This window comes from Pempheris klunzingeri, chromosome 10 (genome assembly GCF_042242105.1).
Source record: "Pempheris klunzingeri isolate RE-2024b chromosome 10, fPemKlu1.hap1, whole genome shotgun sequence".
NCBI classification, from domain to species: domain Eukaryota; kingdom Metazoa; phylum Chordata; class Actinopteri; order Acropomatiformes; family Pempheridae; genus Pempheris; species Pempheris klunzingeri.
Window position 1 is genome coordinate 5,854,275 of NC_092021.1, and position 27,635 is coordinate 5,881,909.

General features: G+C 41.5%; 1 protein-coding gene across 1 annotated transcript in view; it reads left to right on the forward strand.

Moving 5' to 3' along the window:
• The first annotated feature begins 15,372 nt into the window (after positions 1-15,372).
• The window catches only part of gli2a (GLI family zinc finger 2a), a 79,185-nt gene continuing 66,922 nt past the window's right edge, over positions 15,373-27,635 (forward strand). The window contains exon 1 of the mRNA XM_070837752.1: positions 15,373-15,558. The gene's annotated coding sequence lies outside the window, so the exon portion shown is untranslated. The remainder of the gene's footprint in view (positions 15,559-27,635) is intronic.

Here is a 27,635-nt window from a genome sequence, read left to right on the forward strand (position 1 = left end):
ACAGTTGCACAACAGTATAACTATCTCTGGTAACTGAAATTGAGCAATCTTTTGTTGGAAGAACAAATGTCTCTCACACAGAAAGGTGTCTGACTTTCAGTTAGACTCACAGCTTCAGTCGAGATATATTCTTGCTGTTCATAATGAAACATATGCAGTTGGTGAAAATTGGACGTGGTGCCAGCATTCCCGCTAGCATTACAGTGCAGGGTAACAAGCTATGAGTGTGAGGTGGTGGACAAACTTAATGCTGAGGATTTTGTGTGTGCTGGGATGGAATACAAGTCAGACGCATGTGAGAAGGCACGAGTGTAAAAGTGAGTTTGAGTCTAGATTGATTGAGGTTAGGACTACACAAAGTGAGAGTGTTCTAACTTGAGGAAATATTTGCATTCATTCCAATGCTGCAGAAAAAGGAGAAGATTAGCCAGAGGCTGAGTTGTCACACAAACATTACCACAGTCTACATATGTACCGGCTACTGTAGCTAGCTACTCTACATTAGATATGCTCACTGTTTTAGAGAAATAAACAAAAATTGGCAAAAAAAAAAAAAATTTTAATCTGAGCACACCTTAAAGGTAAAATACTGTTTATTATATCTGGGGATGTACGTTAGGTGCTCTGGCTACCGGTTGTATTATCAGCTATTTTAATAACATTGTACTCAACAAAGAAATTTGTGATGCCACTAAAGTTGTATGGTTGGTCAAAGTCAAAGTCTTTCTCGATATTTATAACCGCCACTTTACCACTCTCCCTTGTCTTCTTCTCTAAATAAGTCTGTTTAATGTTCTGTGTTCTAAGATCTCAGCGATCCATTTGAAGAGTACGATGCTGTAGTAACTGGTAGCATGGCCTCAGCTACGTAAAGAGGGAAGGCCATAGGGACAACAGTGTTTGAAGAGCTTGACCTGATGGTGTTCAAGGGGTCACCAAAATGAAAAGAATCATTCTCGTGGGGGAGAAGTGAACCCATGACTGTGGCCAGGAGACGTAACCTTCTTGACCAAAGTGTGTACTGACTCAACAGATCAACCTCACAATCCTCCCACCACCAGCAGGCCAAAGTGCAGTATTACATCTGCTTTACAAACAATCAAATGTTCTACATCAGATGTTTGTCTTCCTGGCGCCGTTGTCATTGTTCACATTTACCCTACATTTTTACATTGTCAGGGTATTCATGCCCTCGGTTTAAGGACAGTCAAAACAAAAAGGACACGTGAAATCATGTTTACGGGGACATTTCTAACTTCAGCTTGGCAGAGGAAATCCAGAACATTTCCATCTGCCCACAATGTGTCCCTGTTGCACCCTAATCCATGTGTTTGTCTGGAACATGTCCCGCGTCATAATGCAGACTATTAAGCACAATCAATCTACTTTGCTGAAAAAAAAAAACCATCAGGACATACTGATAGAAGATGGAAGGGGAAAGTTGAAAACAAAACAGTGTTGGTAAATGAATTCAAAGCATGTGCATATACAAATGTATAATACAGCTTAGTGCGACGGATTCCACTCATTCATCTCTTGCGCTGTATTTTTAGAAAGACCTTTTAGAAAATCCTCTGTCTGATATTATGCAGGGTTATGCTGCGGTTTGATTTAGGTGGATTATTGGATGGGGGTTGGCTGTGTGTGTGTGTGTGTGTGTGTGTGTGTGTGTGTGTTGTGGAGGCAACGTCTGGGCTTCTGTTTGTATGTGTGGGAGAAATTAAATGGTACAAAATTCTCCGATGTCATTTATGAGTAGAGAGGTTGGAGCACTGTAGAGATCATGCTGTCTAGACTCTGGTAGTGCTATAATGGGATTCAGCCAGATTATTGTGATTACACTTGTAGTTGTAATACGGGGCAGCTTCCTGGGTAGCCAGAAGGCTTCGGTTTCATTCACTGATGTGCCAGGTTGAATTCCTCCATGGCTCAGACTCATACAGCATACTGAGAGGATTTTGTCTTTTTTAACTCTTTATAAAAAGGGACAATTTCATCGCTGTTACCGTGACGACGACGCCAGTCAGTCTTAGAGTCTAAGAACCTAGAAATGCTGTTTTTATAAGGCATGAACTACACATTTGCTCGGGGTTTTGCTGCTACACCCTTAATTCATTGTGGCATGCTTGTTAACTTGTTAACAAACTTTAAATAGAAAACGCTTCGTTAACAGTTTGCTCACTTTATGACTCTCCTCTACTTCAGTTACTGTTGCACAATGTTTTGGCATGTCACAGATACATGGATTTAACATGAAACAGTAATAAAGATAATTTATTAGCAACATGACTCTCGAGAAATACTGTTTCTTTCTACTCTGGATGATCCACGGGCCTTTTCTGACCACAACAGAAACCACTTTCTACCTTTGAAAATTGTAGACACTGAGGTCTGTGGATCATTCAGACGAACACGCGCATTCGTTTTTTTGAAAAGACGCATTGCCGTTGGGTTTTTGATGGAAGATTTAATTGCTGTGAGCTCTCTAAACAAGATGGGAGAAATCTCAGAGACAGAATGACCCTTGAAGACTAAAAAAAGAGGAGCCAAAGGTGGCGCCTAGCCACTGACACAGACACACATGACACTTAGGTGAGCCACTTGGAGTGAATCCTGCCAAGCAGAGGTCTTAAGATAAATGAGGGCATCCAGCCTCCCGTGTCCCTCGTGCCTGTCTACCACTGAGGAGACAAGGTAAACAGGGTTAAGACAGTTGAGACGGTCACTTGGGGAATAACACGAAGTCCCAGACAGTGCCCCAGTCTGGCGGATTCACCTGACCTGTTTACTCTGTTTCATCAGCTACCTCTACATTGTGGCTGCACGCTTTAAGGGGAATAATATGTCTCTGCTTTCCAAAGAAACTGCTTCAGGACTGTAAAAGATTTTTGTTCTCAGTTTTTGTCCTTAAAATAGTTACACACAACATGGCATATGTGGGCTTAGGTAATGTGAGAGGAGGCTTGTGTTTGCTTTGTGGATGTGTATCAGATACCAATAGAGACTGCTTCAGTCAGTGCAGGCTGATCTCTCCCAGCCATCAATCACAACGGGCCCTCGAGATGTTTTTTTCCACCTACATACTTCAAATGTAAAAGTTCGTGCCTATACACGCGTAAAGACTTGATACATAAGACACTGACTGACATAAAGCGTGGTCATTTGGGACTGTGACTTAGGAGGTTTCAAGTGTGCCCTTGAAGAAAATCCCCTTTGTGACTTGCTCAGATACTTAAAGCTGTTTTTACAGTAGGTCGGAGACTGTTGACAACACAATGGCTGTTGTCTTTCATCATCATTCACCTGTCTGAGAAAGACACCACCCACCCATCCCCCCATGGCTTGCATCACTTGGAAGTTCGTCCAATTGTACATCAAAGCACCTTAACTCAGTCACCAAAGCTGCAGCGAGAGACCACAACAAAAGCTTGAAACAGTGGGGAAACCCCAACCTCTGACCTTTTCCCTTATGAGACTTCCCATGAGGAATCAAAGCGCTCAGATGTGGCACACATGAACCCCTTATTTCAATCCCCAGCCCCCTCCTGCCCAATGAGCTTTGGTTACATTTAACTGTAGCCACTCCAATGATCGGAGCTGCAGCAGGAACCGACGTGGGGTCGGTTATGTCAACTGGATCATATCTGAGAGAGACCAAGTGGATCCTCTGGAGACTGCAACATGCAGATTTCAGACAGAAGTAGGAAGCAGAGAGTCTAAGTCCAGTTTCCTTGTCTATCTTAAAGCTTGACTTTTCCAGACGGTTTGGTCATGTGGGAAAAACAGCCAGACTTTTCAGTTGAGAGGAAGCATCAAGCTGGCCAATCATCATGGTTCCTGTGTAATATATCACAGGCCCACTATAATAAATACAGAGGGAGGAAGGCATGTCAAAAAAGAATGGCCTTGATCTCACACATCTGCATAGTGTTTAGGTAACACCATTTGGACAGGTGTCTGAAAGCTCTCAGATGAAGTTCAGATAGCAGGACACTAACAGGCATGCAATGCTACAAGAACAAATGTTCCATCCTTATAGCAGCAAGGTTTTACTGCTGTATGCAAGACCCCAAATCGTACAAGGGGCTGGGAAGTGACTGGATACATTTGTTGAAGAAATATTAACATTATTTCCATCACAACAAGCTACATATTAAAATACTGCTTACATGTTCATGAATGAAAAATAATCTAATAATGTAAAATCTATAAAAGCATAACACTGAAAAAAATAAAATATGCAGGCATATTTCAAAATTAGAGTTTTTTACATTTATTTTTGTAAAATAATTTATCAAGCAAAAATGAGTAAATATATTTTTATCATAATAATATTCATCCTTTCAAATCGCCACAACATGAGACTCTCTGGGTTTTGGATTGTTGGGTAAACCAACAATCACTATGAAGATGTCATCTTAGAAGCTTGAAATATGGAAACTTGAACACTATTTTTTAGTCATTTTTGCCTTCATTGAACACACACAAAGTAGACTCCTGTTGGGAAATGAGTTGGACCCAACCCAAACAACATGGTCAGCATCATAAACCCCTGGACCTTCAGCACTCCCTGAACTTTTCACTGTTTCTGACACTATGCACAGTAAACAATGCATTGATTAAATGGAAACTAATCTATTGTTCAGTGATTGAAATGCTTCTTAGTTGCAGACCTAAAATAATGCGCTGTGCACTTCGGGACTCAGAAAGATGAAGCATGAAGATGGGCAGTGGAATAGGCAGAAAGATCACAGGGTAAACAGAGAACCGACAGAGTAACAAAAAGGAAGACCAAACGCAAGCGACGTGGGAGAGAGATTTGGAGATGAGGGAGAGTTTATTCCTTTCCCCTCATCTGTTGTCCTTTTATTCTCCGAGGCTCAGACCAGCGATGGGTATCTAGATCTGGCCTGCATATTTTGGACTGATCCCTCCCCGGGGTTCCTCAAACTGCCCCTCTGTGTTTGGGCAAGCTTGAAAGAGAGCTGATAGTATTCAAAGTACCATGACAAGAGAGTGACGCACACAGTCGCTGAGTTTTATCTCGACATCGGCAGCTGGGAGAGCAGCTTCAACACATGCCCGTCGTCTCACGTTTCTGCAGCAGCGGTCCCAGATGCAAAACGGGCCATGAAAGTCGCTTCATAGGTCAATGGCTTGGTGATTTATGAGACAGTGAGGTACAACACAATGACAATACACTGGACGGTGCACTCTGGTGTCACGTGAAGAGATGCTTTGAAGCTCTTGAAATTTCATCAGCTATATCCCTGTTAAACTTCCCCTAAGCCAAGAATAGATAAAAAAGACTAACTATAAATTGCTAACTCTTGCAGAAAGCCTTGAGGACGAGTCAGCTGATAAGTTAATTACATTAATGTGGCAACGTGGTTGGTCTAATTTCAAACAGATTGTTCTAGTCAGAGAACAACAGGATGTATGTGGAAATTTAGACCAACCAAGATGCCTTCCTGCATTACTGTCAGGATAACCGGCAAATAAACCATGGCAAGAATCAAACCCTAAGAACTGGCCCGAGGTGAAGATGTCTGTCTATCTCCTCGTTCATATCAGCACCACAGATCACTAAAGACTGCTGGGAGGTCTTTCACATACAAGGCAGATCATTGCTCCAGTTGTTGCAGTTTTCATGAACAATGATTGTGTTTGTCAGAGTCAGACTCGCAGGAACGCTGGGTTTTCTGAGCGGTTTCTGAACCGATTGATTGCAAATATATGTGTTAATGTGCACCACTAAACACAGCAAAAGGCCCCCTATCTTTCCAGCATTGGAGCAAGGCGCTAAAACCCAAAGAGCCTTTTTTAGGTCGACTATTGGTCCACTTTTTGCCTCTCTTTATGGCTGTTTTGTGCGTCTTTGTGGTGTTTTTGCATCTCTTTGAGGTCATTTTGGGTCATTTGTAGTCGTTTTACCCTCTGACCCCTTGCGCCCCTGGGTGTGTGCCCAGTCGGCCTTTTCAGAAATCCTTCCATGACTGAAGCACTATATAAGCTAAAATGGCATTAATTACCGTTACATTTAACACAGTTCTTGCCTGGCCCCACAAACAACCAGGCAGTCAGAAATCCACCATAGGAGCACTGGTTGGTATCTGGGGCTGTGAGGCTGCCACGTGTAGCCCACTGTGTACGCTGTCATTAACGGGTACTTAAAGGCATCAGGGTATGTATACAGCTCACGGACAGTGGAAAGGGGGGGGGGGGGGGGGGGGGGGGTCCAACAAGGAGTTCATGGCTCATTTTTCTTTGAGGGTAACCTCGCCGTGATTCACATGTCATCATTAACAAAGAGGAGGATAAATGCAATGGGTGGTTGTTGATCTAATATGTGAAGTATATCGCAGCACTGAACCTGGTTTGAATCCCACCAGGGATCTCTCTCTCTTTCTGCCTCTCTCGTCTATTATGCATTTCCTGTCTGGACAGTATCATCAATTAAATCCTAAAATTCACCCAAAATCTTGACATCTGAGGACACATATTTTATTCTACATTTCTAGTTATCAGGGACAAAAAACGCATCAGGTTTGAATCTTTTTGGGGACCTTTTCGTGGGGTAACTTGGGTGCTTTCAAAGACTTGCCTGACCTTGTCCTTTTCTATTTCTGTTATCTCCCTAGACCAAACCTTGATGTGGCAACTCAATTTTCATTACCTTACATTAGAGTGAGTCATGTTTGACACAAAAGGCAGTGTGAGGTGATGATTATCTGTGTGACCTAATGGTATTAATGGGTTTTAGATTGTGTATTGTGATCTCATCTCCCGGCCTCCAGTATTGTTGTTATCTTAGTTAAAAGTTACATCATTTGTTTTAGCGTTCTCAGATCAACAGGTTTTTGATGATGTTCTCGGTTTATGGAAATCCAGCGGAAGCTTGTGCCATCTCATTAGGACTGAATATCACCAATGTGTGTGCTTCATGCTCCCTTTTGGTAGAAAAGACACAGAAAATATTTGCTCAAAAAAATGCCAAAGCAATAAACAGACAAGAATTTCCAGGCTGTCGGAGCTCGGGACCACAAGCAAAAACAGGTCACTGCTTCCTCCTAGTGTTCACTAATGGTAATGCAACTGCCACTTGCACTCAGCTCTGAGTGAGAATCTAAACTTGGCACAAACAGTAAAAGCAAATTTATTCCGTCTATAAAAAAAACACTGGCTCCAGCTTTAAACCTTTCTCTAATGTGTGATTTTGTTGCTCCTCTTTACCGTAACAGCGGGGGGAAACTTTTTACTGAATCATTTGGACACATCACAGAACTCCCACACTAACTCTTCCCCTGAGAGAGCCTGTTTACGTGTGATTAGTGGTCGTGCTGCGTGTTGATGTCTGATGCTCTTCCATCAGCTCTGCACCACATGCTCCCGTGCCTTGGAAAAGCCAGACTGGGCAGTGAGTCAGACAAGACAAGGCACTTGTGGCCCCGCTACTCCGCCAGCTCACTCAGCCAGCTGTGACTGCTGCGGTGAGGCTTTGGCTGTGGCTCGCCTGACAGCTACTGCATCTGCAGCAGTCTGCGGCCGGGAGTCTGGACCTAAAGTGACCGGAGCTGTGTTCAGAGGAGAGATGAAGGGAAGTCCCATGATGAGGTTATTTCCAAAAAAACAAAAAAAAAAAAAAAGAGCAGCCTTGTAATTTGTCTCGTGGATGAAAGTTAGGCATCTACGCAGCTCAGTTGGCATCTGAAGTCTTAAAACACAGAAATGACTTGTTCCCACCTGCTGAATTCTTAAAACCACAAACAATTACAACCTCTTGACCACTTCTCCCAGTAAGCCATCAAAATGCCTGGAACGGATGTTATAGAGCGGGTCCTTTGAGGTTGACCATGAGTCACTGAAAGGGGACAACACCCTCCCTCCCCCCTCCTCTCTCGGTCCCCTCCCACAGCTTTGAAGTGGTGGCAGATTGTGCACAAACAACATAAACCTCCCTGCGACAAACGCTGTGATTTACCACCCAAGGCAAGGAAATGGCCTCTAAGACAATTCTATTCACTTTATAGGGCTGTTTTGTAGCTTTCGTACCTTTCGAACGGACGCTCTTTTGTGATGGCCACTTTGAGAATGCTGGAAATGAGGATTCTCAAAGCGGAGCCAGAACAAATGCCCGGGCCAGGCACCTAGCTGAGGCTTACAAGCACAGGACAATTTTGTCACAACAAATCTCACACTCTCGCTGCCGTGGTTGAGAGATCCAAAGGCCAAATGTCAGGTTAGAGGTTAAATGGTCCCGTTTCAGTTTCAGGATTCGCACATCACGTGTCGGTGAACAATAAAAAGCTACAACCTGTAAACTGTAATAACGTGCTGCCTGTTAGTTATTGGACATATTCTGCACGTTTTCTCACTTCAATCAGTTGGAATTCATTTACAGTCCGATTGAAGGATGCACATTTTATTCTAATCTCGTGAAGTAGAAGCCAATTTTAAAAGTATTTGGTCTAATTCTTTTGTCATTTTAAGGCTCACTGTGTATACAGTATATCCATGGTATGATGTGTTTACAGTATGTTAGTTACACCTGCTAACTATGTTCTTTCTCTGGAGATTCAAGACAAAGATATTCCCTACCCAATCAAACAAAGAGCATTTACTCAAGTACTAGACTGAAGTACACTTTGGAGGTACGGGTACTTTACATGAGTACTTCTGTTACATATTAGATGGAAAACGTTGTACTTGCAACTACTACTACATCTATTTGATAGATACTACTTGGTTTACAGATTTTACATGCAGATTGTAGGATTTTCAAAACTGTATGTACTGTTAATAATAGAATAGAATAGAATACTGACTGCACCATTTCCTGAATTCTGAACAGCATACATAGATACTGGAGGTATATTTGAATTATATTACTTGCTTTTACTTAAGTAAGGTTAAGAGTAAATTATGGTATTGCTACATTTAGTTTAGATCTAAATACTTCTCCCATCACTGTCCCTGTCTTAATACGTCCCAATACAAAAACATGTTCATGTCTACATAGTTAAGACTGTACTAATAAATCAAATTAGTCGGTTAAATCACTCAGTCAAACTGTGATCTTACATTTTGCTCGAGAGCTTCGCTTGAACACTAAGTGCTTCTTTAAATAAATGAGGGGGGAAGAGTATTAGAAAAATATCACTCCAGTGTAATGCAGTTCAGTCCAACATCAGTGCACACTATAACATCAGTACTGGTTAAATCTATACCGCTCTGACTGGGTCAATTAAAATGGAACATTATCATCTTTACCGTTATATTCAGTTGCATTAGATTTTACTGATTTTAATCCAGGGGTATCTAATAAAGTGACAATGGCTACCAAACATACAGTGTTTATACTATCCACAAGGTAAATTGTTGCAGAAAGGAGCTGTGTTCTAGCTGGTACTGTGAAGTATTATTATTAGTAGTAGTAGTAGTACATGTCTCTATGCAAAGAAGTTGGTTTTACAGTGTGTCTATTGATGAATAGATTTAGATATACAGTAAATGCAGCCTGTTTACGCTTACAAGTGACAGTAAAACAATATTATGTAGATGATATTGCACAATGTATATACTACATAAGGGTATAAATGATGTAATATGTTTGTACAGTAAGATCATTTGGTTTTACATTAGATTAGAACTGAAGCTAAGCAGAATCACATGAAATCACCAAACTTCATGAAACAAAACAGAATGACAAAGGTGCATCTTGTCCTACCCAAACAGGTACAAACCTCATAGGATGAAGGTCAGAGAGGTGCTAATCAAACTCCACGTATACACTCCCAGACACTGGTAGGGCCCTTAAACTCACTGAATCTAACTGCTAATGCCAGTAAGGCTTGGAAATATGACAGTGAGCGGGCAATTTTCCACGAGAGTAAGTTGAGAAACATAGAGGTAAAACACTTTACATATTAAATTGTGTGTAAACTTGGAATTTACGTGGTCAAAAATGTAAGCGTTGAGCTTTTGGTGTGCAAGCTGCAATATTCCTATTAACCACTAGAGGGCAGCATTTTCTAAGAAATGTATCCCACTGCTTCCTCTTGACATATCAGGATGGACAGAGACTGAACAGATTCCTTCTCAGTTGAAGACGTTATTTGTTCAAAATACTTTTAAAACACAGAACTGTAGTATAGTAGTGTAGTTCCTAACATAGGGGTCAGGACCCCTGAGTATGTCCCAATACTTTTGAGTCAGATTTTTCTCTTTATTTTTTCTGTGAAATTCTGAATAACATCACGTCTTCAGACCTCTAAAAATCATTCAAATGAAACAATCTGAGAAGGGAAAATGATTCTTTGGTTGAACTGCTCCAAACTAACGTCCACAGTAAAGTGCTATCATCAATATAGTTCCATAATAGTATTATATAGTTATCACAGGAGTAACCTTGGAGAAATGCCCCTGGTAGAAATGCCCCTCGTCAAAAGTAAACTTAAGTACTTATTAACCCTTTGAGGGTCTTCAGCACTTTCTAGTGTGTTATGATTTTTATTTTTAGCATATTTTATCAGTTTTTCATGCATATTGCTTATAATTTTGCAAGATGGTGAATTTTTTCAGAGTTCTCAATTTTTTTCATGTATTTTTTGTGTATTTTAGACCATAAAATGATGCGCATCATGACAAAAACATGGCAATTTAAGGGTTAATTTTTTAAAAAACTAATTAAAATTTGATATGTATGATTAGGGCTGATGCTGGTCTAAAAAACTATTTAAAAAAAATTTTAAAAAAAGAAAGATTTTTAACATTTTTATGGCTTGTTTTTATGCATACACATTTATGTGTGTAAGGATCTTTAACGTGATTATTTCTGAGGACCTTCAAGGGGTTAATATTAATATTCAGCACTTGAACAATAAACTGTTAATATACGGTACATTTGCCATTTATTCCTCCACTCAAAGGTCCTATCTGAGTACTCATCAATCGATATCAGCAACCTGACCCTCCTTGCCGTACCTGGACGACACAGTGGCAGGTTGACTGGTCGGCCGCCCTGAGGAAACACAGTGCAGTGCTGTGAGGAGCACAGAGAGGCCCGGCTGAATGGCCTGTCAGGAGCCCAGCGATGGGCCGATAAGAGGACAAAGTCACTACTGTGCTCCAGCAGAGGGCCTCACTTACCTCATCCACTCTACGTGGATGTGAGTGAAGTCACCCAGGCTTTGTTGGGTCTAAAGACTGAGAGCGCTCTGAGGCAAAGTCGTAATCTGGAGCTGACTTTGACAAACTCATTTAGTGCTTCTTAGAAAAAAGACCCCGTCATTCAGGTCACTGCCGTCTGTATGGTTGATATATGTGCCAAATCTGCATGATAACAAAATAGCATATGTCTTATGTATTCCCAGATGTCACTTTTGATAGATAGATTTTACATATTTAATCCACCCATTTTCTGCACCTTTGTTTCATCAGAAAAAATATATATATATTGAAAATCTTACTATGAAACGTTGTTTGAATTAAGCAACATTTTGGTCAGAGAACTTCAGAAACCTCAGAAAAAAGCAACTGGATCTTTGCCAAAGACTAGAATTCAAACACTGGCCCTCAAAATTATTAATACATTTACCAAAGAAATGAATGAAATATCCAAAAAAAAGAAAAAAAAAAAAAAAGAAATGGGCAAAGAGAGAGTTGTGCTTAAAAAATGTCCTAATACATTCATCATGCTCACATGACTCAACAACATAGAATATAATGGTCCAGTATTATCAGTAAAAACCTCACACATCAATATAGAGACATTACGTTGATTCTGTTTGACTGAGATCTTTATTGCATCATATTTAAATTTGGTTTAGATTATCCACTAAAACGGGCCGTGAGTTCATCTAAACGACATGTACCCCATAAACATTTGGGTAAATAATGAGCTGCACCATCACAGGCTTGCAGATGTTCATCACCAAAGAATGCATGAGCTAACGTAATCTTACGGTCTTCCTTCAAATCAAACTTCAAAATCCTCTCCTCCCTTCACCTTCAGGCCTCCTCCTCCCCCCCCTCCCCTCCTCTGTCCTCTGTGGTGAGCCGTCCGACGGCCTTGCTGTGGCTGCTTTTGCGGTTACATTCTTCTATTCCAATCAGAAAAGCCCAACAAGCTCATTAAAATTCCTGCTTGTAAGACCGTACTAGCAGAGGAGAGAAGGCCAGTGAGCCCGACACTGGCATTCCCCCTCTTTTGAGGACGTGCACAGGCACAGAGACACAGGGAGCAGCGGAGGTGGCTCATGTGCACAGGCTTGTTTTGACAGTGGCCACTCAGGCATGATGCAAGCACAGAGAGAGACAATAGGTGGCAGCACCTCGAGCCCCGAAACCAACCAGGCCTGACAATCCCTCTGTGAGTCCGTCTCTTTTCATGCTCTCCATCTATCCGCCTCTTTTTTTGTCTCTGCTGCTGAGCTGAGCAGCGGCTCGCCGGTTTGAACTGCTGTCCGCGCACGGATCTGTGTGCGAGTTTGCATGTGATTCCCATGTTTGCGTGAGACGTCTCCCACATACATACATAAGTAGCTCAACGATGCCAAACTGTCTCTGAGACTCCTTTTTTTTTTTTCTTCTTATTTCCATGTGTGTACAAAACACACTGAAACACGCCGAGCCTCAGGAACATCCAAAGTGGGAGGATGACCAAATAATGCGGAAAGAATGAATGAATGAGTGTGGAGGCCATGCTGGGGTCCGCCCTCATTTGGGGGGCCAGCTCTATGTGCCAGTGGCAGAAAGTAACTGAGTCCATTTCCTGAAGCACTGTGCAATGGGAAAAGGAAAAGTTTTACTCCGCTACATTTCTCACACTGATCACATCATTATTATAGAAAATACAACATCCAACAGAATATGAAGTGGTTTAAATGCACTCCACCATGAGCGGCTACAACATTCAAATGTTGCTCATCCATGAATACATGATAATAAGCCAGTCAGATAAAATATCTTGTGTTGCCATATGATTTATTATAACATATTAGCATGACACACCTGAACCATGCCAGTCTATGACATGAAGACTTTCACTTTTGATAATGCTTTAAGCTTTGTCAGTAATGTGAGTCAAATGACAGACTCCTTAATATGATCATTTATGACATTTAGTAGAACCAAGCGAGGAGACTTTTTGTTGGAAGATACTGAGTTAATGAGAAGACAGTGAAGATGTTGCCAGAGTATCTTAACCTCTTAAGACCCGAGCTCTTGTTTGATATGCATTTTTTATTTCTCCTCGCTATTTGGGCTTATTGGACCCTGATAAGTATAAAACCTAAGCATCATCTTTTTACATGGTGTAGTTTTAGAGAAACATTATGTCCACACATGTGGACAATCGGTCTTAATTTCCAAAAAACACAATAAAGTCACCTTTGTGCAAAACTCTTTATTTCCACCCTGAACATAGCAGGTTTTTTTTCCTGGCTGCTTTTGCATGTATTTATAACATACAAAACATATTTTGAACATGTTTTGAAAATCACGGTGCAAAAAACAATATGAAATATCAACAATTTTGCCCACATACATGTCCATACGGCCCCAGCTAAGCAGAATTAACTACTATGGTAATATAACCCAAAATGTGATGTCCACGCATGTGTACGCCAGGTCTTTGGAGGTTAAATGGACTGGAAAGGAGGAAAAAAAGAAAGCGTTGTCTAACGTCAAAGGGTTTTATGCTGTATTTCTATTCTGTTTCTGTATAAAACATGTTTGACTTAGATTGTTCTGGTTTATTCATAGTATTGTTTATCGTACGCAGCAATGATTTGTCGTTCTTCAGAACGTGAACGTCAACTCCTGGAAGTATTCATTTACATTTCATATGTTTCACAAGTCGTGTAACCCCACGTGGGACGGACTATTTAAATGGTATGACACAGAACATATCAAATATCATTCATTTATGCATTTCTTATACTTTTTCTAAGATAAAACACATTAGCTTCACCTGCGATGGAGCATTTTTATCACTGTGGTGTTCCAAGGCTTTGGTTACCAACCAGGGCCTGGAACACCGAGGGCCTTGAAAGCTTCAGTTTTACTGTGATTCAGCGGTTACTAAATGACATGATGAAGATGCTTTCTGGGGTCCTGCTTCATTATTAACAAGGAAGTGCAGTGTACAAATCTACTTTTAAGACTTTCATCGTGTTACTTTTGTGCTTGGGTGCTGCACGTTCACAAAGTTGTGCTTTAAATGATGAAATCACACAAGCAGACCTGTGGCCATGTTGAAATCTAGCTTAGAGTTTGTGGAGCAGACAGCCTCGTTTCCCTTCTTCTCGTTAATTCTCCACTTTCCTTAGAAATAACAATTAATTAAAACACTCACGCTAAATGAGCATTTCAATGCACAAGCACGGACAGGGTTACTTTAGGTGAAATCTACATAAATCACATAATAAATGCTGTTTGTCCGCTACATATCTCTGCCTACTGCACCGCTGCCCCCGCTGCACTGCTGAATAAAAGGTTCCAACCAAGATGAAAAAGCCTGGATGGGAATAAACAAAGCATGAATTATGAAGATTGTTTGCTGTCTACTTTTTTTAAATCAACCCGCTTTAACTACAAGGTCTGGCTGTGGATGAATGTGACTTTGGTTTGTAGAAGACCCAAGAGAGCCTTGATTATCCGTCCACGCAGGGAATCACTGCTGCTAATGAAAAGGAAAAACAATTAGAGCTTTAGGAGCTCTTTTTTTTCCCCAACAGCAAGAAACTTGATGCAACTCTGTGAACGAAAGCACTGATTTGTGGAGCACTGCGATGGCAACTGATGCAAACGTGTGTGTTTCAAGTGTGGTAACTGACAAAACTGGCTCCGATAGACATTCTAAACTGCAAAGCCCGTGAAAAATCGAACAACAAATGAAACTTTATCTAACTTTTTCGCCGTCTGCAACTGCTGGATAGAGTTAGCCCGGCCCATCTGGTGCAGCAAATGGCCCAACTCACCAGGGAGCAAGGGGAGTGAGAGAGGAGGAGATGGTAAAAGGGGGGAGAGGAGAAAGAAGGGAGGAGGAGGAGGAGGGGGGGTTCGGATTGAAAACAGATCAGCAGCCTGAAGATCTCAACACCACCGCATGCCTCTGACACAACTATCGAGTGAAGCGCAGCCGCCTCCTGTTCCAAACTTTTACGCGTGTTCCAGAAAAACAAACAAAGCGCTTTTTACGCATCATGTTAGTTTGCTGAAAAGCGCGCCGAGCACGCACACGAGAGCGCACCTCTTGGGAGAAGATGGATTGTAAGAAAAAGTTTGACTCGACTTGTGGTCCGCGCTGAATCGCTCTCCGGGACAGCGGGGGTGGTAATGCCGTGCAAACTTTGAGTGCCTCCTAACTTTTCTGGACTCGGTTCATGGAGTTTCGCGTCAAGTCCGGAGAGGCTTGTTTGCGCGTTGTGCGTTCGATGGTGGTGCCAGCTCTGTCCTAGTTTACGGGAATCACACTCCAGGCAAAGTTTTTTCCTCGGGACAAAAAGAGTGAGTGAAAGAGCCTCGGGTTGGAAGTGAAAAGAGACGCAAGCAAAGGTAAGAAAAGTTTGTGGTGATGCTGACAGCGGCGGGTTTGGGAGAGTCGCTTTCATTTTTGCGCTTTGATTCTGTATATTCTGCTTCTATTCCTGCTTCTATTCACACTTGGAGGTTGTTAAAAGTGTTTTACTGCTGGGGTTTCTCCCCCCTTTTCCTCCTCTTCTGTTGCCTTGCGTGTCAACGGCAGATGAGGCTTAGAGCAGCTTCACATCTCATTTGCACTTTGAACTTATCTGACACTGGAATCCAAAAAATTTTTGTCCTGCAACTTGATCCATATGGGAAGAGATGTGATCAGAAAGCTCGGCGCCAATCCTTCTACATGGCTTGTAATAGTTCACTTTTAAGCTCTTGTAGTGTTGTAGTGCCCACTGAAGTCTCCAAACAGTGAAGGTGATCTTTTATCTTTAAATCTAAGAATTAAAAAAATCAATCTGAGATAGCCCTGCAAATGTAACTTTTACATTTCAGCACACCTTTTCAGTCCACTTTGCATAATTCATTGCTTTTTTTTTTTTTTTTTTCTTAGTAAAGCTAGAAATAAAAACAACTATTCTAACAATTACAATGTCACACATTGCACCAGTGCAGTCATGCACATGTATTCTCACTTTTGGAACACTTTGCGTTTTTAATCTCTTAATGCTACAAAGCAAAGAAAAGTGTCAGGGGTGCAGTGCATGGACACATCACCGCCTGTGACAGGACTGTGGGAGATGTGTACTTATTGTTGAAAGATTCAAAGTTTACTGTTTGCTCTCCAGCCTGAGTAGTCAACAAACACTTGACGCCTTTGTGGGGTCCTTAAGCAGCTATATTTGCTGTTGGCTTTTACTCCCATCTAACAGGCGCTGCTAATGATCTCCAAACTCATGTGCGGACTTCTGAGTTCCACTTTTTTGATAATGCTTTTGACCTACATATCTAACTGAAAAGATGCTGTGTTAAGTTTTCTTAAGGCTTTTTTTTTTTTTCACAGTTCACATTTAAAAATCAAACAGACATCCTCCTTGGATGACTGGTTGTTTTTCCCCCCCCCCCTTTGCATTCTGATGAGAATCAGACCTAGAAAAGTTGGGAAATGATTTGGGTTTAAGACGAGGCTTAAAAAAAAAAAAGAAGAAGATATGGAATAATTCAAGCAAATAAAAAGTTCTGAATAATAACACAAGTGGTGATCTTATTTTTATTTTTTTATATTTTTTTTTTTTACATTGAGTATGAGTGCATGCATGTGTGTTTTTCCGCTTCACATGATGACAACCCCAGTTAGGGCTGAGGTGATTAGCATGAGAAAAAAAAGAAAAAGTTTTAGTGCATTTGCCCATTGTGAGGAATGAAGAGTTCCAACAGTTAGGGCCTATGGAGAGTGAAAGGAGTAAAGAATGGATGAGCCTATTCAGCTCATTCAGCCTCAGTTCAGGGGCTCCGCTCTGCAGCGTTCAGAGACCCATAGTGACCATGTCACTTTCATCTCCACAGCCCTGCCCCTGTGTGCTGTTGTATGTGTGCTGCTGTATGTATACCGCCGTTTTCACACATCCCCTCTGTGTTCAGGCCCCCACTTTATTGATCTGTTTCTTTTTTTTTTATTTGCCTCTTGTCTGGAAATCTGCAGAAAATTTTACAAATACTGGAAAAGGAGTGACTGTGTGTGTGTGTGTGTGTGTGTGTGTGTGTGTGTGTGTGTGTTGGTGGGATATAGGCTGAGGAGGAGGAGGAGGAGAAGGGAGGAGACGGTGGGGGAGGGAGGGGGGGGTGCAGCTTTTTTTGAAAGCAAATACCGATGAAGTCTAGCGTACAGGGACAGAGAGGAGGGTTGGAGGAGAGGGTGAAGAGGGTGAAGTCTGAGTGACTCTGAGGAGGGGGAGGAGCCCCCCCCCCCCCCGCCACCCCCAACCACCACCACCACCCTCTCCCACCACAACCACCCACTCCTGCTGAGTAAACTCAAAAGTTGAAAGAAAAGAGAGAATGCGTTCAACCCCAACCCATCCCACTGTGACCCTCATTTCACTGAGCTAAGGCACTGTACTGTACCAATGAAGCCATTCAGCAGCCTGTCACCTCATGATGGTCGCCTTAAGAAAACGCAGCCTGCGAGGGGATGCGGTAGGTGGGGTGTGTGTGTGTGTGGGGGGGTGCTTCTGAGGCCTCGGTGGTTCGTCTGAAAAATGTTTGCACTGGAATTTAGTGGCTGTGGATGAAGGGTAGCTGCTGCTTTCTCTCTTAAGCACTGTGTAAACCTCTGGCCTGCTGCTTAACAGACTGTAGTTACTGCTAAACATTTATTCTCAGGGTCTTATCAGCAATGTATTCTCATATTTTGAGGTGGATTGTTGTTTTAGTGTAATAGCCTCCTTCTTTTACTTCTATGTGTTGATTCACTACATTTCCCACAGTGGAGTAACCCAGATAATAGCTGTAGGTTATGGAGAAACATGGTTACAACAATTACATGGTTGCAACAATCCTGGCCTATCTTATCTCTGCTCCTTTTACCTGTCTTCTTCCTTATGAACACATGCAGGTGCCAAATGGTTTTTGATTCTGAGGGATCAGAGACAGATAAAACAGTGGATTTCTGATGCAGGTCTGCCAAGGTCATCTTACATTTTTAGTTTTTAGGCACCAGAAATGAGAAAAATACTTCCTCCGCAGTAATATCAGCATCAGGGAAGGTTCAGTTGTCGAGGGTTTTTTCTCTTTAGAAAAACACAATTATACACAATTCATAAACATATCACTTTTGGAATTGCAGTTTGAGAGAGATCACACATTTGATACAGAGCAGGATGAGCGCCATGGTTAGCATTTTATTCATCTCAAGCGTCAGTGTAGGACTGCGAGCAATGATTAAGTATATTGATACGTTTTCCCACAGATCCTGGCCGAGGCTGCAGCTAAGTATTTATAATTATTTTTATTAGAATTCAGTTTATATATTTATCTATATATATATACAATCCATAGCATTTTTAATTGTTTTCAAATTATTCAAAACTGATTTTTCAATAAATTGTCCAATTTATTAATTGACCAACTGTGCCCTTTTAAATGTGTGCATTTTGTCTAGCTGGCAATAAAATACCCAATGATAATCAGAATATTATGACATTTTCAAAAAGTGGCACGATGATTACAGCTGCACATCTGTAAGCAGCAAATAGTTGGTACTTTTAATAATTAATTCTATAAAATAATAACGGTATTGAATATTATTCTAGCATCAGTGACCCAAATGGGACTACAGCTGTCACGGAGTCCACTGAGGAGGGGGGTGTTGTGTTGATTAAAACTTACGCATGTGCAGGGATGAATTGATGAGACTTTAATGGCCATTTAGGGGGCTGTAAAAGGCAGCTATGTGTCGAGCGATGCTACTGCAATCATTCACAGTCAGGCTGCTCTTCAGATGGAGGAAGAGTGGGAGAGTGAGCGAGAGATGACCGCTTACATTCATCTGTAGAGCCCTCCAATGGCACAGGACAATACGGGCTTGTTTTAATGCCCGTTGTTTCACTCCCCTCCAGGCATCCTGTTCATTCTCCCTCAAGTGTGTTAAGTTAAATAGGCTCACATCATATCTGGGTTGGCGGGGAGAGGAGTTTTTTTTTTTTGGAGTGGGGGCTGCACATGTCAACCCCTCCTGCTTACCCCTCTTTACACTAGAGCGGCTATGAGTGGGCACTCGAATCCCAGAACAGAAACTGAGGTCACGCTGGATTGTACTACTGCCGTCAAAAGAACACGAACGCACCGCCGGGCCTCTAATAGCGCGCACGTCGTTGAGAAACAGCGCAGCAGCCTGATGTGCATTTAACAAGCCACTTTAAGGGCTGTACGGTAAAACAACCGACAAGCTTATTACTGCCTGATTGACCTCATCAACCACTGTAGGGGCTGTCCTTCATCTGAAACAGGAAAAGCTGATTTCCAAGGCATGAAACAAGGTCTCAAAACCCTCATTTCCACAACAATTACTCTCAAACTCCAGAGGAATAAGAACAACACCTTGGCCAGCTCCAGTGTCTCCAAAAGGGAGGAAACTTAAACAGATTCAGTCTTGTATACAGTGTACTCTGAGTGATGCATGATGTGTCATCACCGGCGCAGTACAAAGATCTTCCCATCACCTTCTGGCCGAACTCATCACACACTCCCTAACTCACACACTGACTCATTGGAAACCCAGTTTCCCAAAAGCATTCTAGCAGTAACATCATCATTGTCTATCGGCTTACAAAGGAACAATGGCGGTCGTAGGTCTTGGGTCTTCTGAGCAAACCCTGCCCAGGTCGCAGGAGGTCAGTTAATTTGTAGGAGGGGGATGGTGAAGCTAATTTCATTATCTCACACTCAAGATAAACTCTCTGGACAATGGAGAGTGACAGGTTGTTTTTTTTTTTATCCCAACATACTGAATCTTTTTTTTTTTTTAATTTGCATTTCACTTTCACACCATATTTAGTCACTTACTGTTGTTGTGTTGTTTTAAAGCACAAAGACTTTGATGTAAAATCTTCCCTTAATATCCCGCGGCAAATATCTTTCGCTGTTGTTCAGACAAAACTATATATCAGAAGACAACACTCTGGGCTTTGAAAAAGCTAAATGGATGAATTTTGCACTATTTACTGACATATTGAAGACCAAACGACTAATTGATTACGCAAGAAAATATTTGACAGATTAAACCATTTTTATTCGTTTATCTTACAACATTTATTATTATTTTGTTTGTGAAACTAAATGAAAGACTGAGGCTGAAGGAGAAAGGGAAGGAGAAAGATGGGAAAAGGGAGGGAAATGAACCTTATTCAAGCACAGTTCTGGCAATTACTGGTTATCTTTACATAAAAGCAAACATCCGTCTCAAATGCGTTCCAGTGGAGCCGATAAAACCTCGTAAAATCAAAGATGGTGCAGGATTTCTTTTTCGCTCACCTCTTGGAAAGCAGTTCGATTGATGCTATCACTGGAAGCCATCTTTACTTTTGGATATATTCTAAAGACTCTATTGGAAGAGTCCCCCAGGTTGGCAGAATTTTCATTTTCATGACTTTACAGCCATCTGGCGTTATTTTCCCCATGAAATCAGTGACTGAGATCCAGATTCCACGATATGACGTGTAGTTAACAAAGTAGGCAATTGTTAGATAGAAGTTTGGCCTCTGTCTTTTTTTGTTTTAATTGGCAAACATGTTCAAATATAACAGCTCAAGTATGCTTTCCTCTATGCTTCACCTTCTGGTAAATGAGCCGGCTGTAAAATGATGATCAGCTGTCAGTCCCATCGCGTATATGACTATTAGAAGGGGAAGGAACATGATTTCCCTTTACTGTCATTTATCTTCATCATAAAACACCTTCCTATGTGACTTTAAGCCTTTGAGATAGACTGACACAGGCTCGCAGACAATGGCGCATTGTCTTCTGTGTTTGCCGCGGGCTAATCTAATTCAGAGGCCGCTGACGATAAAAATGCAGCCAACATGCGGAGAAAGAAAGAGAGGAGATGAGTGAAGTGGGATCTGTTTGTGCTCCTGACTCAGAGTTTGTGTTGGGAGGGGAGAGGGTAAGGAGTTTGTAAGTTATGATTTACACTGCAGGCCCTCCCATAGTTACAAAGTCGACGCAGCCTCAAGAGCAAGGGGGGGTTGGCTTCCTTTTCTTACATTTCCATATGACGGGCGATATTAGATTCCCAATCATGCTGACTTAGTGCCAGGCCACAGTCTCCTCTCAGATAGAAGCCAGAGACATGAAACAGAGACACAAAGAGAGTCAGAGTTGAGCCTGAATATAGAGACATGTGGTTGTCTTTAGCAACAAGCTCTGCAAATTTCCCCTCCTCCCTCACAACATGTCTGCTGCTGCCATCATCTCCTCTCTCTTGTTTCTCTCAGTCTCTTTCTCTGGCTCTGGGCCAAAACGAGGTTTTGCTCATGTTTTGTAATCAGCTCATCAGAGAGAAAGTGGGATGGAAACTGGTTACGTGCAGGGCCATCGCTGCACTCGGTTGTTTCACATGCAAGACTTGGTAATGTCGAACTGCACTCGGAGTGACCTCGGGGGTGTCAACAGGTGGTCGCAGTGTAACGTAAAGCATTCCAGGAAACAAAAAAAAAAAAAAAAAGCTGGTGAAGACAGCAAAAAATCTACGTATGTGTTATTCATGTGAAAAGGGACAGGGACTTTGCCTTGAAATGTTTCCACTGTTGGAAGCAAAAAGACGTTTCTGGGTGACAACATAAAACATTTTTCAAGTCACTTGGCTTAGTTTGGATGTAGTTAGTTACAATTACCACAAGATCTCACCTGGCAACATCCTCTGACAGCTGCTGCTGACAGGTCTCAAGCTGACACAAATTCACATATACACTGACCATCCCCCCCCCAACTTCAAGGGAAGTCCCCCCACTGTCACTAAAGGCCTGAGATTTGGCATGGACATAGAAGCAGCTGGCTTGTATGGGCCAGCAGTGAACAACCACAGAGGCAGACTGTCAACTATCACAAGCACTTCTACTGGAGTCCTACCGCAACAATGTGGAAGTCGCACCACAGTGAAACCTGAGTGGAACAAATGCCAACTTTGATTTGGCCAAATCTTTACTCGCTGGCTTATAGGCATATCCACTGTTGTTGTGTATAGACAAACACATGTACACACACACACACACACACACACACACACACACAGTCAGTTTTGCCTAAGTAGTTGCCGAGGTTATTGACAGCTGAGGCAGTCGAGAGTGAGTGCTAACAACACATTCAGGATGAATGACCCAGTCCAAATGTTTCAGAGAGGAAGCTGGCTGAACTCAGCAGTGTGCAATGTGGCACCAGTGACAGCTGTGACTTTTACACACACACACACACACACACACACACCTCCATTACATGTTTACAGGGTGAGTTTAGTGTTCATTCAGCTGTGCTGTGTCAGCAGTAAAAACAAAAGTTTTCTGCCCTAGATCACTTTTATTATCAATGCCATAGCAATGCTGCTGCTCTGATTAATTCAAGTAGTGAAAAACAAAAACTGTAGAGCCGAAGCTCTAGACATGTTCTAATTGCTTGGTTTTGCGGTTTATACTTACACAAATCTGAGATGAGCACCAAATGCTGACATTTAGCATTTTTAACAACATTAGTGGCATGCCTCAAGTGTCAGTTGGTCCCACCACCTGTCACACAGGTGTGATGGATTGCCATGAAATGGCCAGAAGGGTTTAAGCCTTCTGATTGTTGACACCCTGATTTTTACTCAAGTGCCACCATGAGGATGACATTTGTCTTGAGTCTCCACGTTTCCTGCCTGAATCACTATCAAATTTGGTACACCCATCATGTTCTCCACAGGAGGAAATGTACTAACTTTGGTGATCCCCTGACCTTTTCTCTCTTTCCCCATCATCTGGTCAATATTTACCTTTGTCTAGACCAAATACCCACAAAACTAATAGTATTTCCCTCACTTTCAAATATCATTGGCGTTTAGTGCTAATAAGCAAATGTTAGCATGCTAACATAAGATGGTAGCTATCCTGCCCAAGTTAGCATTGTCACTGTGAGCATCGTTCCATACTGATATGATCATTTAGCATAAGCTCATCCTCACAGAGACACATTTTCACGGCTGTAGATCTCATAGTCTTTTTGTTACAAACTGCTCTGTAACAACTGCTCATTAACTGTTGTTATTTAATTCTCTGACGGCAGAAAAAAAAATTTCATCCATGTACATTCCTCCCTGACTTGTGTATAGGCCACATCTGTTTTCTGTTGTGTGAGGAAGACGGAGAGATCAACCACAGGATATTACTTTTACTAGCAGGAAAGGTCAGGTTCAAGGGTGGGGTAAGAACTCATCCACAGGGCTTTTCTCTGCTGTTTTAGATGCCTTTTATATTACCAGTTGTTAGCTCCTCATTACTCTGCATCTTTTGCAATCCACTGGATGGCTGGATTTTGGTAAGGGATTTGAGTCCCCATATGCAATCTAAAGATTGTAAAGGTTGGAGCAGAGATGGAGATTAATAATAAAAAATTTTTTAAAAAGCTGGAATGTGGTGGTCAGTCCCTAATTGACATGACTACATTAAGTAGTATGTGAATAATCTTGCTCCAGGTTAATATAATAGTAAATACATTTGAATAGTATTTAAAACAGACACCAGATTATATTTCCCTCACTTTTTAGTTCTCCTTAGTTAGTGAGCTGTGTGAAGCACTTAAAAGGCCTGCCAAAGGAAAAAACCTGCACCCTGGTTTGAGAAAGCATATTGTGGCAATACTCTGCTTCCCGCTTGAGTGACCTGAATCTATACATGTGTGACAGCCTGTAGTGTTGTTGTTTCAACCCCTGAATCAGACTAATGGCTAATGTGTTGCTGTCAGACCTTTCACAGTCTACTTCAGGACCTTTTAGACCTGAGCTTGAAATCCTGTAGGGAGATATTTCTCCAAAGACAAGTGATTCACCCACAGAGAATGTGCCCTGTCCTAGTCTAAACTTGTCTTCTTCCATAGGTCTCTGAAACTTGCCGTCCATTGCATTATATCATCTATCAACCAAAGCATTCTTGTGATGACACCATACAAATTTTGTTGGATTTTTTTGATTTTGAGTTTTTGGAAGTACGAACTACAAAACATCAAATAAGACATTTGCAGTATAAACAATGTACAATCAAAGAATTCACAGAGGATCTTGGTTTGTAACCAGCTTTGTGTTACATTGATTTCAAAGTGATTAGACCAGAGTCCTTGGAACATCCTCTGCGTTTTCTTTCGCCTCACCACGAACCAAGGAGCCGCTTAAATAATTCTTCTCTTTATCCTGGCCCAAAAAAGCAGAAATCATAAATTCAAAACACTGGCCAGGATATAGTTTCAAATGTGGTAAACCAAATGTGAATTTTTTAGAAAATGGTTTAAAAACGAGAAAATGGAATTTCTGAAGAAATTGTGGTGGGATTGCTGGTTAGTCAAAAGCTGATGCCGAGCTGCTTTGCTGAATGGACACTGCATTATATGTAAAGCTGAGAGCTGAACAGCATTGGTTGATGAATGGCTGGGAGTGGAATTCAAAGGAGCATCTGAAGGACTATGAAGAGTTGGAATAACAGGAAAGGGATAAAGGAATATTGTGTAAGCAATGAAAGGTGTTTAAATGACCATCAACTGAGGTACGCACTACAGCGCACTACAAAACGGCGAGTTTTGTGTGTGTATGTGCATAAAAAAAAAAAGTAATTGAGATTTTGATTTTGAAAGTCTTCAGCGCTCATTAAGCCTGTCTTAAGCTGCTGTTACCTTTTGGGGCTTTTTAATTTAGAAATTTAGAAAAATTTTTAAAATGGATGGCTTTTATTTTGAAATCTGACCAACTTCTTGTTAAGTTTCTGTTACCATCTGGGAGGGTTTACTTTGAACACCTGTGTTCGTGTGTGTTTATGTTTGTGTGTGTGTGTGTGATGAGATGGCAGAAGTCAAACTAAAGCTCAATACTCAAATAAATATATGATGAAACAACTTGTTTTAGTGATGAGTTTAGTTGAAATAGTCATAGCTAAAAATGTGCACAGATAGGGTTGTTTGTATTCAGCTATTTCACCAATGGGTGCCATTTGACTGTTATGTACTGTAGCAGCCAGAGCTAAAAATGAGTTGTGTTGTATATGGAAGGAAGTATTGGGTTAGTTGAAAACAACATTTGGAAAGTTAAATTAAAGGCTTCTCAGGAAATTGAGACAGTACTGTCAGACAGTCGGGGCAGGCCAGGTGAAGGCAAAAACAGCTGGGTTTTGTCTGAATTATGTGAAAAGGTTTCTGTTTCCGGATATAGTGAAGGTACAACTAAAGCACAGTGAAAGAGGAAGCCTGTGTGGACTCTACCAAAACCTCCCCCCCTCGCTCCTACACCTGTCCACCTGTAAATTAGACCTGACGGTTTTAGCATTCCTCCTCAGTGTGTCACCGTGTTGGAGAACTGGAGGAAGGGTTAAAAGCTGCAATAATGCATAAACGGGGTGGTTTTCCATATGGAGTTTTCCAAGTCTGTCTTAAAAAATTAGTTTAGAGTGACGTAATCATTCCCCCTCATCAGGTATCAGGCAACAGTGGCAGGAAAAAAACTCCCCTTTAACGGGAAGAAACCTCAAACAGAACCAGCCTCAGAGGCTTTCTGCTGGGGTCCGTGTTGGGTGGGGATTGGTCAGAGAGAGAGAAGGTGGGTGGGGATGCACAGCAAACAACAACCATAACTATAACAACATGAATAATATTAGTAAAAGGTGGCGGCGGCCGACAATCCGCTGCAGTGATTCATGCAAGCCAGAGAACCACAGCCAGGAGAACCATGACCAGGATCCACAGGTGAGATGAGAAAAGCACAAAAAGGCCCTGGGGAAGATACCAAGTTGGTAACAGATATCAAAGGGACATGAAGCATAAGGATGGAGAGGAAGAGGAGCAGAGAGGAGCTCAGTGCATCATGGGAAGTCCCCTGGCAGTCTAAGCCTAACGCAGCATAACTAGGGGCTGGTCCAAGGCCTGAGCCAGCCCTAACTATACGCTTTAGGAAAAAGGAAGGTTTTAAACCTACTCTTAAAAGTAGAGAGGATGTCTGCCCCCCCCCGAACCCAAACTGGAAGAAGATTCCACAGGAATCCACAGGAATCATCACAATCCATATATTTATATCTATCATTTCATCACAATCCATATATTTATATCTATATTTATATTTATATTTATATTTGCTATTTTTTGTCTTTTCTATTGCTTTGTTCTTTCACTGTCCCTGTTTATATTGTTGCTGCTGTAACAAGAAAATTTCCCCCTATGGGGGATAAAATAAAGAAGTCTAAAGTCTAAAGTCTAAAGTCTAAAGAGAAGAGCCTGATTGTAGAAAGCTCTGCCTCCCACACTTCTTTTGAGGACTTTTGGAATCACAAATAGGCCTACATTCTGGGAGTGCAGTGCTCTAGTGGGGTAGTACGGTACTATGGGTTCCTTTACCTTTGGGTATTGTTTTAGATAGCCTTCCCAGGCTATTATTATCATGTGTGTCAGTCTACGACTCCAAAGAATCAATCAAACACATATGGTGACTTCACCAAAGAGCTGACATACTATGACAGTACTCTAAACTACTACAGCAGTCTACTTTAAAAATCGGACTATTGTACTTCTTCCAGTATCACACTTATTCATTATGTTGTGTTTGCCCCAGTCTATCCCAAACCTTACACCTGCAAGATTCAAAATGCAATGATAAACAACTTATTTTGTCATTCTAATACATGTGATTTATCAATCATAATATGTGTGATTTGTATGGCATCATTGAATTTTATTGTTGTAGCTGGTCGAAGAGAAATGAATCGTAACTACTTTATATAATGTGGGGTAATTATATCGTCAGCAATCCATCAAAGTGATTAAAAAATTGGAATCTGCAATGGTACCAATACTCAAAGAGATGTAAAAGTGTTGTGCAAAGACACTTAAATTAGAATTTGAATTATTTAGAATTGTGATATAAGTAAGGCAGAAGTCAAAATTCAAGAATCTCAAAATTCTAAGTGCAGTAGGTGAGTTCATCACAAATTCTAATCAAAAAGGCATCTATGGTAGTCCTAAAGCAGTGACATACCCAATCACAACACCGAACGATAAGTAGCATGATAAAAGTAGCATGATAAAATTTCAGTCTAAAAAAAACAACATGTCATCGTGATGTCTGTGATGAAGGCACAAAAATATGTAAAACAAAATCATATTTGGGCTTTTGATGGTTGTTATGTTGACCTGCATGAGTGTCACCACCAGAAACTTGAGTAGAGAGGTCTGCAGGTGGCATAGGGGCAGGAGACCTCACCTATCTATCTCTCTCGTGTTTGCCAAGTGAGCAGAGTGTGGGACAGCAGTTGGTGAGCCAGTCTTCGTGTGTGTGCGCGAATTCCCTGTGTGCACCCGTGTAAATGTGTGTGTGTGTGTGTGTGTGTGTGTGTGTCTGTGTGTCTGTGCTGCCAGGAAAGAGAGCCTACCAGCATAAGGAT